Below are 13,397 nucleotides of genomic sequence, written 5' to 3'. Positions count from 1 at the left end.
TGAAATGGTCGCTAAAAGGTCACAGAATACCAAAACAATGATCAAAAAAAAAAGAAAGCCTAACCTAAAGTGAGTAACATAAAATCTCCTTTCTCCCCCTTGTCATTCAACTTTAACTTGTCTTTTTTTAGTACATTTTTCTTACGTGTCTTTTATCTCCATCTTCTATTGCGCCCTAAAGAATCAGAGGGAAAACAAACAGCCATGTAAGTAAGCTACCAAACAAATGGAATGGTGCATCAGCAGGGCCCTGACAGCAAATGGAAAAGAGGATCTGTTACTGCATCCAGACTAACAGCGATGCCACACGTAGAATCACAGGACTGCAGAGCTGGAAGGACCCTCAAGATTATGCAGTCCAAATCTCTTTTCAAAGAGGTTAAATGATTTGTCCAAATTCACACCCTCCTTTTCAAACTTCAGTCAGCCTTGCAATCTTTCCGAGGTTCTTGGTGAAAGGGTAGGGTTGATGAAAAGCCGAAAGAGAATAATTTAGCATAGAGGCGTCAACATGATTTCTGCCCTAGAAATGATGTTTATTGGTTTCACTAGAGTTGTTTGAGGGGATAAATAAGCATGACTAGGGGGAGTTAGAGAGAAAATTTATATTTAAACATTCAAAAAGCTTTTTGACAAGTTCCTCTATCAGACTATTTAAACAATCCCCATAAGAAATTGGCTAGGAAAGAAATAAGGAGAAATTTGGGCAGTTCATATCAGAGATAGATAAGAATCAACTCCTAATTCTGCTTTTCACTGAGTGTCCTGGAGCAAATGATTTCACCTCACTTATCATCATTTCCCCATAAATAATATAAGAAAAGTGATGTCACTTAACTCACTGAGCTACTGTGAGGATTGAATGAGCTAATAATACTGCTTATAATAAAAGCTAACATATATGAAGTATGTAGTAAGTGTCAGACACTATTCTAAGTGTTTAACAAATATTATCTCACTTAGCACTCACAAGAAAAATACTGTTATTATCTTACCACTTTAAAGATGAGAGAACTGAGGCACAGAGAAGAGGAGTAACTTGTTGAGTCCTGAAGCTGCTACTGGTAAAGTCAGGAGCTGAACCCAGGAAGGCTGGTTCTAGAGCCAGTCTCCTGACCCTTGTGCCATGAATATGCGCAGCCCAGGCGCATAACCAGGGCTTAATAAGTTTAGTTATGGCTATTTTTATACTTTCTCATATGGAAGAAGAAAAGGAGGCCTAATATTGATTGATTTAAGCATAATGTAGTTTCTTTACAACCATCCTGGAAACCCACAGACACCCAGACAGCTGCCATGGTTCAACTGGTCAGAGCTGGGATTGCGGCAGGGGAGGGGACACACTGATCTTGTTCCAAAGCCCGCGTTCATTTTGCTGCATTCAAGCCTGCACTCATTGGAACTCACACTCTTATTTGTTACTCCTCTTCTACCCAAAGCACACTGAGGTGTATGCATAGGCACATGATATCGAGGTTTTATTTGACCGATGGGTAAGTAAATTTTAGTAAAGAGGAAATGAAGAGTAGCAAAGGAAGAGTTGAGGAAGTTTCTGAAGAACCAAACCTGATGGCTGCTGTCCCCAGAGTCAGCACTGGAGCCAGTCAAGTTTCATTTTTAGAATGTGATGGGGCATACAGATACACATTAAAAGTTACTAATTTTCAGTTGATCTTATGCTTTCGTGGCAAGAAAAGGGCCAAGCTGATGATATCAGGTGGCAGGATCCTCAGATGAGCTGTTAGACGAGGGATCTATAGTCATCTTAGGTTATTCTCTGTAAAACACTGTCCAAAGAAGCTTTTGTACCACAAACTAATGCAAAATGCCACAAGGAAGAGTCCTGGAAATACAAAGCATTATCTCATGGTACTATGCATCGGCAGTAGAAATATTTTGTGGTTCTAGTCACCACACTTCAAGAAAGACATGCAGTCATAAGGTTAGAAACCGTCTAGAGAAAGATAATTAAAATGACATAAAATAATAGAAAGTTGGCTGCCAGAAAATTGACTAAAAATATTAATGCCTTTGAAAACTGAAAAGGGATATAATAAAGTCAGGATGAAAATGAGTAGGATGAACACAGATTCAACAAAATCTAGAATTCCAGAAACAGCAAGTACTTTGTTGTTCTTGTTAACACTTGGATTCTTCAGAATGTATCTCCCAAGAGGAAGGGTATCTCCTACGGAATCACCATGTATTATCACCCTTAGGAAATTTTACACTAGTACTATAATCTAAATATAATACATATCCAAATTTCTCAGGTTGTCCCCCCAAACTTCTTTATTCCTTGCCCTTCCTCCTTTCCTTTCTTCCTTCCTTCTTTCCTCTCTTTTTTTGATTATTTTTTGAGTCCAGTTTAGACATCTCACATTGTATTTATATGACATTAACTCTTAAGTATCCTTTAATCTGGAACAGTCACCAACCCCACTACCCCTAACCCCTGGCAACCACTGATCCTTTTACTATATAATTTTGCCTTTTCTAGACTGTCACATAGTCAGAGTCATACAGTATGTAGCCTTTACAGATTGGCTTCTTTCACATAGTAAAATATGCACTTAAGTTTCCTGCCTATCTTTTCATGGCTTGATATCTCATTTTTTTAAAGCACTGAATAATATTCCATTATCTAGATGTACCACAGTTTATTTATCTATTCACCTACTGAAGAACATCTTGGTTTCTTCCAAGTTTTGACAATTATGAATAGAGCTCCTATAAACATCTGTGTGCATGCTTTTGTGTGGATGTAAGTTTCCAAATTTTTGGTTAATTTTGAATGCAGTTACAGGATCATATAATAAGGATATGTTTAGATTTGTAAGAAACCTTCAAACTGTCTTCCAAAGTGGCTGTACCATTTTGCATTCTCAACAGCAATGAATGAGAGTTCCTGTTTCTCCACATCTTCACTAGCATTTGATGTCATTAGTGTTCTGGATTTTGGCCATACTAATAGATTTACAGTGGTATCTCATTATTTTTCTAATTTGCATTTATCTGATGACGTATGATGTTGAGCATCTTTTCAAATGCTTGTCTGTCATTTGTGTAAAAAAAAGATTTTGGTGAGGTGTCTGTTAGGGACTTGGGTCCATTTTTTAATTGTTTTTTTTTTTCTTATTGGATTTTAGATGTTCTTTGTATATTAGGGGTAACAATCCTTTATCAGATGTGTGTTTCATAAGTATTTTCTCCCAGTCTATGGCTTGTCTTCTTATTCTCTTAACATTGTTTTTCACAGAGCAAACAACTTATGATTGCAATGAAGTCCAGCTTATTAATTGTTTCTTTCATGGAACATACTTTTGTTGTTGTAGCTAAAAAGTCATCACCAGATTTTAGTAGGAAGGCTAGAACAAGACAAGGATGCCCACCCTCAACACTTCTATTTAATATAGTATTGGAAGTCCACTATAGCAATCACAAAAGAAAAAGAAATAAAAGGGATCCCAATTGGAAAAGAAGCAGTAAAACTGTCAATATACGTAGATGACAGGATACTATATATAGAAAACCCTAAAGACACTACACAAAAACTACTGAAACTGATAAATGAATTCAGCAAGGTAGCAGGGTACAAAGTTAACATACAGAAATCTGTTGCATTTCTTTACACTAACAATGAAATATTAGAAAATAAAAGTTAAAAAAAAATTTAAATTGTATCAAAAAATACTTAGGAATAAACCTGACCAAGAAGGTGTTAAGACTTATACATGGAAAACTATAAAATACTGATTAAAGAAATCAAAGATGATTTAAAGACATGGAAAGATAGCAAAACTCTTGGATTGGAATAATTAATATTGTTAACATGGCCATACTACCCAAAGCAATCTACAAATTTAATGCAATCCCTATCAAATTACCAATGACATTTTTCACAGAGCCAGAATAAATAACCCTAAAATTTACGTGGAATCACAAAAGACCCAGAATCGGCAAAGCAATAATGAAGAAAAAAGAACAAAGCAGGAGTAACCCTCCCAGACTTCAGACAATACTACAGAGCTACAGTAATCAAAACATCATGGTATTAACACAAAAACAGACAACATACAGATCAATGGAATAGAACAGAGAGCCCAGAATTAAACCCACAGTCTTACAGTCAATTAATCTTTCACAATGGAGGCAAGAATATACAATTGAGAAAAGACAACCTCTTCAACAAGTGGTGTTGGGAAAGTTGGACAGCTGCATGTAAATCAATGGAAAAGAAAAAAAATACTGAGATTAGAAAGAAAGTCAAATTGTCTTTATTCATAGGCAACATGATTTTTTTATCAGGAAAACTTTGTGGAATCACTTAAAACCTTTTAGAACTACTAGAACTTAGAGTTCCTTCTGAATACATGCCGAGGAGTGGGATTGCTAGATCATATGGTAAGTCTGCTTTTAGTTTTTTAAGGAATCTCTACACTGTTTTCCATAATGGCTGTACCACTTTTCATTCCCACCAATAGTATAGGAGGGTTCCCTTTTCTCCATACCTTCTCCAGCATTTATTGTTTGTAGACTTTTTAATGATGGCCATTCTGACTGGTGTAAGGTGATACCTCATTGTAGTTTTGATTCGCATTTCTCTAATAGTCAGTGATATTGAGCATTTTTTTCATGTGTCTATTGGCCACTTGTATGTCTTCATTGGAGAAATATTTGTTTAGGTCTCCTGCCCATTTTTTTGATTGGGTTGTTTTTGTTGTTGTTATTGACTTGTATGAGCTGTTTGCATATACTGGAAATTAAGTCCTTATCAGTCATATCATTTGCAAACATTTTCTCCCATTCTGTGGGTTGTCTTTTCATCTTATGTATAGTTTCCTTTGCTGTGCAAAAGCTTGTAAGTTTAATTAGGTCCCATTTGTTTATTTTTGCTTTTATTTCTATTGACTGGGTAGACTGCCCTAGGAGAACATTGCTTAGATATATGTCAGAGAATGTTTTGCCTATGTTTTATTCTAGGAGATTATAGTGTCTTATCTTATGTTTAAGTCTTTAAGCCATTTTGAGTTTGCTTTTGTGTATGGTGTGAGGGAGTGCTCTAACTTCATTGCCTAGCTATAGGGTTTGTTTGTTTGCTTGTATTTATCCTGCTTGGTGTTCTCTGAGATTCCTGGATCTGTGGATTGATGTCTGAAATTAACTTGGGAAAAAAATCTCAGTCATTACCATTGTAACTATTTCTTCTGCTCTAGTCTTTCTTCTCTTTCTCATATTCCCATTACACATATGTCACACATTTTGTAGTTGTCCCACAGTCCTTGGATGTTCTATTATGTTTTCATCATTCTTTATTCCCCTTGCTTTTCAGTTTTTGAGACTTCTATGAATATATCCTCAAGCTCAGAGATTTTCTTCCTCAGCTATATCCAGTCTACTAATAAGCTCATCAAAGACATTCTTTATTTCTGTTACAGTGTTTCTTTCTTTCTAGCATTTCTTTTTGGTTCTTTCTTAGAATTCAATTTCTGTCTCTCTGCCCACATTACCCATCTGTTCTTGTGTTCTGTCTACTTTTTTCTTTACAGCTCTTATCATATTAACCATATTTCTTTAAAATCCTGGAATCCTGATAATTCCAACATCTCTGCTATATTTCATCCTGATGCTTGAACTGTCTCTTCAAATTGTGTTTTTTGACTTTTAGTTATGTTTTGTAATTTTTTCTTTAATTACACTTAAGACGATGTACTAGATAAAAGGAACTACTGTAAATAGACATTTCACAATTTATGTATCTGTCTGTTAATGGACATTTGGGTTGTTTGTAGTTTAGGGTATTACAACAGAAATCTTCTATGAACATTTGTGTACAAACTGTTATACAGACATATATTTGCTTTTCTCTTGAATAAATACCCATCAGTCAAATGGCTGGATTGATATCCAGCATAAGAGATAAATGTGTAACATTTTAGAAAACATCCAAACTACTTTCTAAAGTGGTTGTGCCATTTTACATTCTTACAAGTAGTGTATGAGAGTTTCAGTTGCTCCATATCCCCAACAAAACTTGGTATGGTCATTATTTTTAATTTTAGCCTTTTGAACAGGCATAGAGTAGTATCTTATAATTTTAATTTGCATTTCCCTAAAGACAGTGACGTTGAGCATCATTCATGTACTTATTTTCTATCCTTAAATCTTTTTTTTGGTTTAGTGTCTATTAAAATCTTCTTACAAGATTGCATTATTTTCTTATTTATGAGACCTGAGAGGTGTAATTTTAAATATCTGGATAGAAATTTTTTTATCAGATATATATAATAATTACTAATTACTTGCAAGCAGTTTCTCCTAGTCTCTGGCTTGTCTCTTCGTTCTCTTAACACCATCTTGTGAAGAGCAATTTAGAATTTTGATGAAGCTTAATTTATAAATTATTTCTTTCATGGGCCATGCTTTTGGAATTACATCTACAAAAATCTTTGCCCAACCGAAGGTTTTCTAGTATGTTTCTTCTAGAAGTTTTATAGTTGTAGGTTTTATTAAATACTGCAATCCATTCTGAGTTAATTTTTGTATATGATTGAGATGTTGACCAAAATTTATTTTTTGCATATGCATATCCAAATTTTCTGGTATCATTTGTTGAAAAGATAATCCTTTCTCTAATGAATTGCCTTTGTTTCCTTGTCAAAATTTTTTCAATTTTTAATTTTTTATTGCTGGTATACAGAAAAACAATTGAATTTTGTATAATGATCTTGTGTGCTTCAAACTCACTAAGTTCTAGTAGTTCTAAAGGTTTTAAGTAATTCCACAAAATTTTCCTGATAGGAAAATCATGTTGCCTATGAATAAAGGCAATTTTACTTTCTTTCTAATCTTAATATGTTTTACTTCTTTTTCTCACCCTAGCCTCCAGTGCATAGAGATGGTGAGAGCAGACATAATCCCCTTGTTGCTGACATTAGGGGACAAACATTCAGTCTTTCACCATTAAGTCTGATGGTAGCTGTGGGCTTTTCATAAATACCTTTTATCAGATTAAAGAAGTTCCTTTTTTTTCCTGGTTTGCAGAGAGGTTTTTTTTTTTTTTTTTTCAATCAGGAGTGGATGTGGATTTTGTTCAATGCTTTTTCTGCACCAGTTAAGATGATCATATGGCTTTCTTTTTAGTCTGTTAATATGATGAATTTGTTAATAGATTTTCAAAAGTCAAACCAACTTTGCATTCCTGAGAAAAACCTCACTTGGAATTGACTTTTTGATTTAAATTACTAAAATTTTGTTAAGAATTTTTGCATCTGTATTTATAAAAAATACTAGTTTGTAGTTTTCTTCCTGTAAAGTTGGTCTGATTATTTTATCTGAATAAAGCTGGTCTCATAGAATGAGTTGGGAATTTTTTTTTTTCTTTTCAATTTTCTGGCAGAGCTTTTATAAGATTGCTATTTTTTTAAAAACATTTGGTAGAATTCACCAATAGAGCCATCTGGACTTGGGAGTTTTCCCTGTAAAAATTGAATTTCTTTAATAGATAGATGACAACTAAAATGATATATTTCTTCTTTTATGTATTTATTTTTATTTCATTTATTTTTTGTTATTAAAAATTATTTTAATATAATTTTTAAAGATTATACTCTGTTTACAGTTATTACAAAATGTTGGCTATTTGCTGTCTTGTACAATATATCCTCATAGCCTATCTTACACCCAACAGTTTGTACCTCCCACTCTGCCACCACTATATTGCCCCTCCCCTCTACACTGGTAACCACTCTATACCTGTGAGTCTGCTTCTCTTTTGTTATGTTTATTAGTTGATTGTATTTTTTAGATTCCATAAATAAGTGATATCATACAGTATTTGTTTTTCTCTGTCTGATTTATTTCACTTAGCATAATGCCCTCCAAATCCATCCGCGTTTCTGCAAATGGCAAAATTTCATTCTTTTTTATGGCTGAGTATATATACATTGTGTATATATACATATATATCTATATATCACACCTTCTTTATCCACCCATCTTTATCCATTCTTGAGTGAGCCTCGTTAGTATGTGTAGGATATCTCCATTTATACAGTTATCTCCTCTGTGTCCTGCAAACTCTAGTAGCCTTGGCTTCCTGAACTGAGACTGTCCAATCTTCACCTGAATTCTTCCAATCTGTGTCATGATACAGAAACTGTTTCTAGGCAATAAACTGAGACATTTGTTTTCTGTTTTTTTAGAATCACTATCAATCATTTCCTAATGTCCAATTTTTTAAAAACCAATGATTCATATATTTTACTCATTCTTTAATTTCTTATAGGCAGAAAAGTAAATCTAGTCCCTGCTACTCCATCTTGGTTGAAAGCAGAAATCTATTCTTCAACTTTTAATATATCTCACCCAGATTTAACTTATCTCTCTACTTCATGCTTATTTTTTAGTAATATTTTAAAACTTTGACACTGTAAAAAAAAAATGTGACTTTTCCCTAAGGGGGTAAAAGGCTTTTCACTTTCGTATTCATCTCGGTGCTCGACTCATATAATTTTCACCCATCGGCTTCATAAAAGGTCTTCAGTGTAAGCTATTGGGATCAATTTGACAGTAAGACTTTGTATGATGAATGCATTCTCTAATTGTGAAAAAAAAAAGTCTAAGCAAAAGATTTAACTGCTGTGCCTAATTCTTCTTCATCACTGCACTATTCTTTGCAGGAAAGCTTGGAAACCAGCCATGTCTTCTTTTGTGTCCTTTTTTTTTTTTTTTGCCACTAGGGTTAGTTAGTTGGAATGTCATAAAGGCACATTTTTTAAACCATTTAAAGGAAGAAAAATATAAATTATTCTACAATTACTTACGTAAAGCATACATTTATCTATCAAATCTACCATAAAATCAAGAGCTTAACTTTGAGCATTAGACAAAGCTGAGTTTTGACTTCTTTGGGGCCGTTAGGGATGACAGACTGTCTAATACTTAGAACTTGTTCATTCCTTTTGTGTGCTGGTGTGTACCCTTCTGTGGTTTACTACTGACAGACAGAGCTCCTCTCCTTTGCTCTTCTATCCTCCAGCAAGCATCATACCTACTGGCAAGCGAGAATATCATGACAGTTATATAGACTTCAGTGGCAGTGGAAAGGCTGTGCTCACAGCAAGTTCGTTGCCTATGTGATATTGCAACACAGTTTCTTAACCTGGGATCAGATACATCTGTGACCATCTTGAAACTGTATGCAGGTGTTTGTATGTGTTCATATTTTCTGTACGTGGAATCCATAACTTTGGATACACAAAGAGTTTTTAAAGAGTCCTCCATGTAATCCTATAGCAGGGTAGATCAACAGAACAATCAGACCCATTTGTAAAAGTATTTAGAAAGACACCTCTTAAATTATCCTCTGAGCATAAATTAAGAATCTAGATCACTCAGGCCTCAGAGTGGACATTTCCAGCCCAATGATCTTTTGCCATTTCCTAAATTATAGCTGGTGGTTCAACACCAGGCTAACCAGCTCTTTTGCTGCCTTAAAAAATATAACTGGCTTATATTTGGTTTTTATTTTTTTCTGTCATGTTGAAAATATATAAATAAATACATATTCAAGTGAAGTTTTGTTTAAGAATATAAAATATTTCCATGAAATTAACACCAAAAAAGAAAAAAGAAGTTGCCCATCCATATGATCAACTTTTCAAGTGAAAGCAATGAGGTGTTAGTTTACCAATGCTATGATATATCATAAAGTCAGTTTGATTAAATTAATTGCAATATCTATCAAGATTTGAAAGATTTTTTTAAACACATTATCCTTTCTCATAGCAAACCATTTCTTTGCTACTTTTCTCTTTCCAGTCAAGCAACAGTAGGTCTCAGAATGTAGACCAGTCATTTTAATCATACCATTATAATTCACTTTATCTTGATTGATAAAGGGGAAGTGTTGTTATATCCATGACATTTCTCACAAACCAAAATCTCTGAAATAGCTTACGTTCATGAGAAAGTCCATTTCCTTATTTTGGAATAATGCTTATTAAGCACAATCTTTTTCTCTCTGATGAAAAGAATGGTAACAAAGAAGTCAGCCTTTAAAAAATTTTCCATCATCCATTGATATTTTTGTTTTTCAAGCCATGTCTCAGACTCAACTTACACTCAGTTCTCTCTAGCAGTTTTTCATTTTGATTTCTTCAAGAATTAAGCAGTGTGTATCAACAAAAACAGTCTACCCATAATAACAGAGTCAGTAATTTACCAAAATAAAATATATTTCAAGAGGGAGGTGCTTTCTTTGATCACTGAAGCATTTTGTTGCATTATTAATATCAGAGGATGTATCTCACTTGCCAATTATCCACTATAATAAATTGAGCTAGATATTCTGAGTTTTTCTACCCAAGTCTCTCTCTTTCTGTTTTTTTGGTAAGAACTACATGTGTTTTTTTATTTTATAACTATAATGAGTGAATGCTGATTATTTGAAAAAAAAACCACGTCTTTTTTTTTTTGTAAATGAAAACCCATCCTTCATACATGTCCTTTCTAAAGTTATTCATTTAAATCATTATTTAAGTTTGCTCATTGTACCCATTGTGTTGGGTGAAGTATTTTTCTCCCTGAAAGGAAATAATCATTTATCTATGCAAAATTGATATAAAACGTCAGTGTTCAAGAAAAATAAAGCTAAATCTAACGCCAGCAATTGTAGTCTCAAATGTAGCATATGATTGTAGGAAATGCTTTCAATGTATTCTCTTAACTTATGGACTAGAAGAACACTGATAAATATAATAAAGTCTGGTCACGCTTGCATGTGGTTTTCCTTGAACAATGGTGGGCAGTTGGTGGCACAGGTGGCGAAAGCGACAAGTTGCAATATCTTAGCATCATATGGAGACTATTTTAAGATCTATCCCTGTGGAAAGTTAAAGCAGATCAAAGGCACTGAATCTGATCTCTTAGTATCAAGCTACAATAATCCACACTGCTTTTTACTAGAGTCCTGAAAAACAAAGGTATTCGATTACTTTAAAAAAAAAAAAAACTAAACATCTTTACATAATGAAATTTTGCTTGACTGAAGGTCACACTAACCTTAACATATCATGACACAGTTATTCAGGAGACAAGAATAGGAAAGATCAAAGGAAGCTATGTATTCTTGTCGTACAACACACATTCTAGATAGGCTATAGAATTCAATTAAATGATTTATTCTAAAATAAAAAGTCCCAACACTGCAGCTCTGAGTAAAATAAAGATCACGTAAGGTCAGTTGATAATTGGAAGAAAAGCAAGGGGATATAAGAACCAGTACATGGCTGGCTATATTTACTGTTTGCCTTACTAATGATCCCACATCTCAATTTTCACTAGCCTCAAACAATACAGTTTTCAATTTTTTCAGGGCTGGGTCATTCAAATGCTTTAAAGTTGGAGATTTCTTCTTGTTTCAATCACAATTAATTCCTGATCTCTATGAGAGTTGAAAAAGAATTCCTAAAGCGGCAAAGAATCTCATTTAATCATTACCAACTGTTTTCATTAAACTTCCTGGTGAAAAACTCTCATAAAAACTTTTAAAACTGTTTCTAAAAAAGACAATGTTTTAAATATGGTGGCAGAAATTTACAAAACCTTCAAGCTACAGAGTGTATTAACTAATCTTGTCCTGGAATTCTTAGAGGATAAAGAGAATAAAGTTATTTGTTAAGGAATTCAAATTGGACCTGGATATATTTATTTCGACCACATTTTTTTTTCAGACCCACATATTTGAAAAACAGTCACAACTAGCAATCTGTTAGAAGCACAGAAAAAAAAAATACATAAACCCTTCAATTGTAAATTGCCACCTCAACCATTTTACAGGAACTTTCAAGAGGGGAAAATACCATATTAAATGAAGATAATTTATTTTAACTTGTCAACAATATCCCCCTTCTATCCATATATTTACTTTTTTTTTCTTTCAGCAGCAAATCAGAATTTGAGATTAAATATTCTGCAAGTGTGACATCTAAGAGGTCTGCTGCATTGGTAACTCCCTACATTTCATTGTTCAGGCTCAAACCTTTACTTATTTAACATCTTAAGGCTTGACAGAAGAATTTATAAGCATACTGAGGAATACTAGTGTTTTTCCTGTACTTTCTATTTGGGTAAAATCACTATTTTTTTTTTTAATTAACAATTACTTCTCTTAAAAACCAGCTGGGAGCTTTTGACAGATACGTGTTCGATGCTTTAGTGAAAGGCTTTCACTTCACATAAACAAGAACCTCATTTACTTAAAATTCAGTAGTAAATAACAAGTCGAGCAGATTCCTGCTAAATGCAGGTTTGCACATGTGCAGACAATGACAGCATACTTTTTTTTTCCTTCCCCTGATAGCTGGCGGTTTTTAAGACAATATCACGGTAAAATATATTCCAACTCTACACACATTAAATGTGAAGAGAGAAGACTGGAATGGAGAAAATGTGAATATATCTCAACTTTTTTCTTTTCTATTTTGTATGTCAGTCTGAATCCTCAAACCTTCTCTGTTCCTGCCATGCTTTTGAATATTACAGCTATGGCAGCACATTAAGATGGTTCAAGACTTGAAGTAAAGCTAAAGTGAGCAATAATTACAACATAATCGATGGCAGCTGTATAATAACATCTCATAATGTCTATAAAAGCAGAGACAGTTATCAGATAGTTCACTTGGCACTTCTTTCAATACTGTGTTGCTAATACCTTGACTATGTACCCTTTTAAATTCATTAGGTAAAGTTTTTGCATCTTCCAGTGCTGTATGATTTTTCCTTTGTTGCCAGTTTAACGTTACTTTCAAAAGGCCGCTTACTTCTATTCCACACTTTTCCACGTGACCAACACAGCTCAGTATCCCATCTGACAGACATCACCTTAACCATGTAAACCTTAGTTGTAACAGGTATTAGTTGGGTGGTTAAAAAGGTATCCGTTTTGCCACATTAAGGCAAAAGAAAAATTAAATTGGCTCAGGTAATCCAAGGAAGTACTGAACAACTAAATCATAATTAAATCTCAGGAATCACCGAGTCTCAGGAAACTCTGGAAACATGAACCGAGGCCTTGGACCAATATTAATTATGTGGATGAAAAGAGGGCATTTTCTAGAAGAGAGGTGTTAATCAGACACTTCCTGATGTCCTCTATGTAGCAAAAAATAAAGTTTACACATTGCTTATAATTTGTGAAGAGTTTCTGACACTCCAGGTGGAAAAATCTGGTGTATAAGTACTGTAGTTATGTTCAATAAAGTATTGCAATAATTTATCACTGACACATTCCAAAATTTTGCTCCCCAATGCTAACTTTTAAGAATTTAAAAAGACAGTAGACTACTATAGAAAAAGAATACAAAACAAATATGTGTATACATGTATGACTGAAA

Source organism: Camelus dromedarius, chromosome 6, assembly GCF_036321535.1.
Source record: "Camelus dromedarius isolate mCamDro1 chromosome 6, mCamDro1.pat, whole genome shotgun sequence".
In the NCBI taxonomy this organism is placed as follows: Eukaryota; Metazoa; Chordata; class Mammalia; order Artiodactyla; family Camelidae; genus Camelus; species Camelus dromedarius.
The sequence above is the reverse complement of the archived record's forward strand: the minus strand, read 5'-3'. Positions refer to the sequence as shown.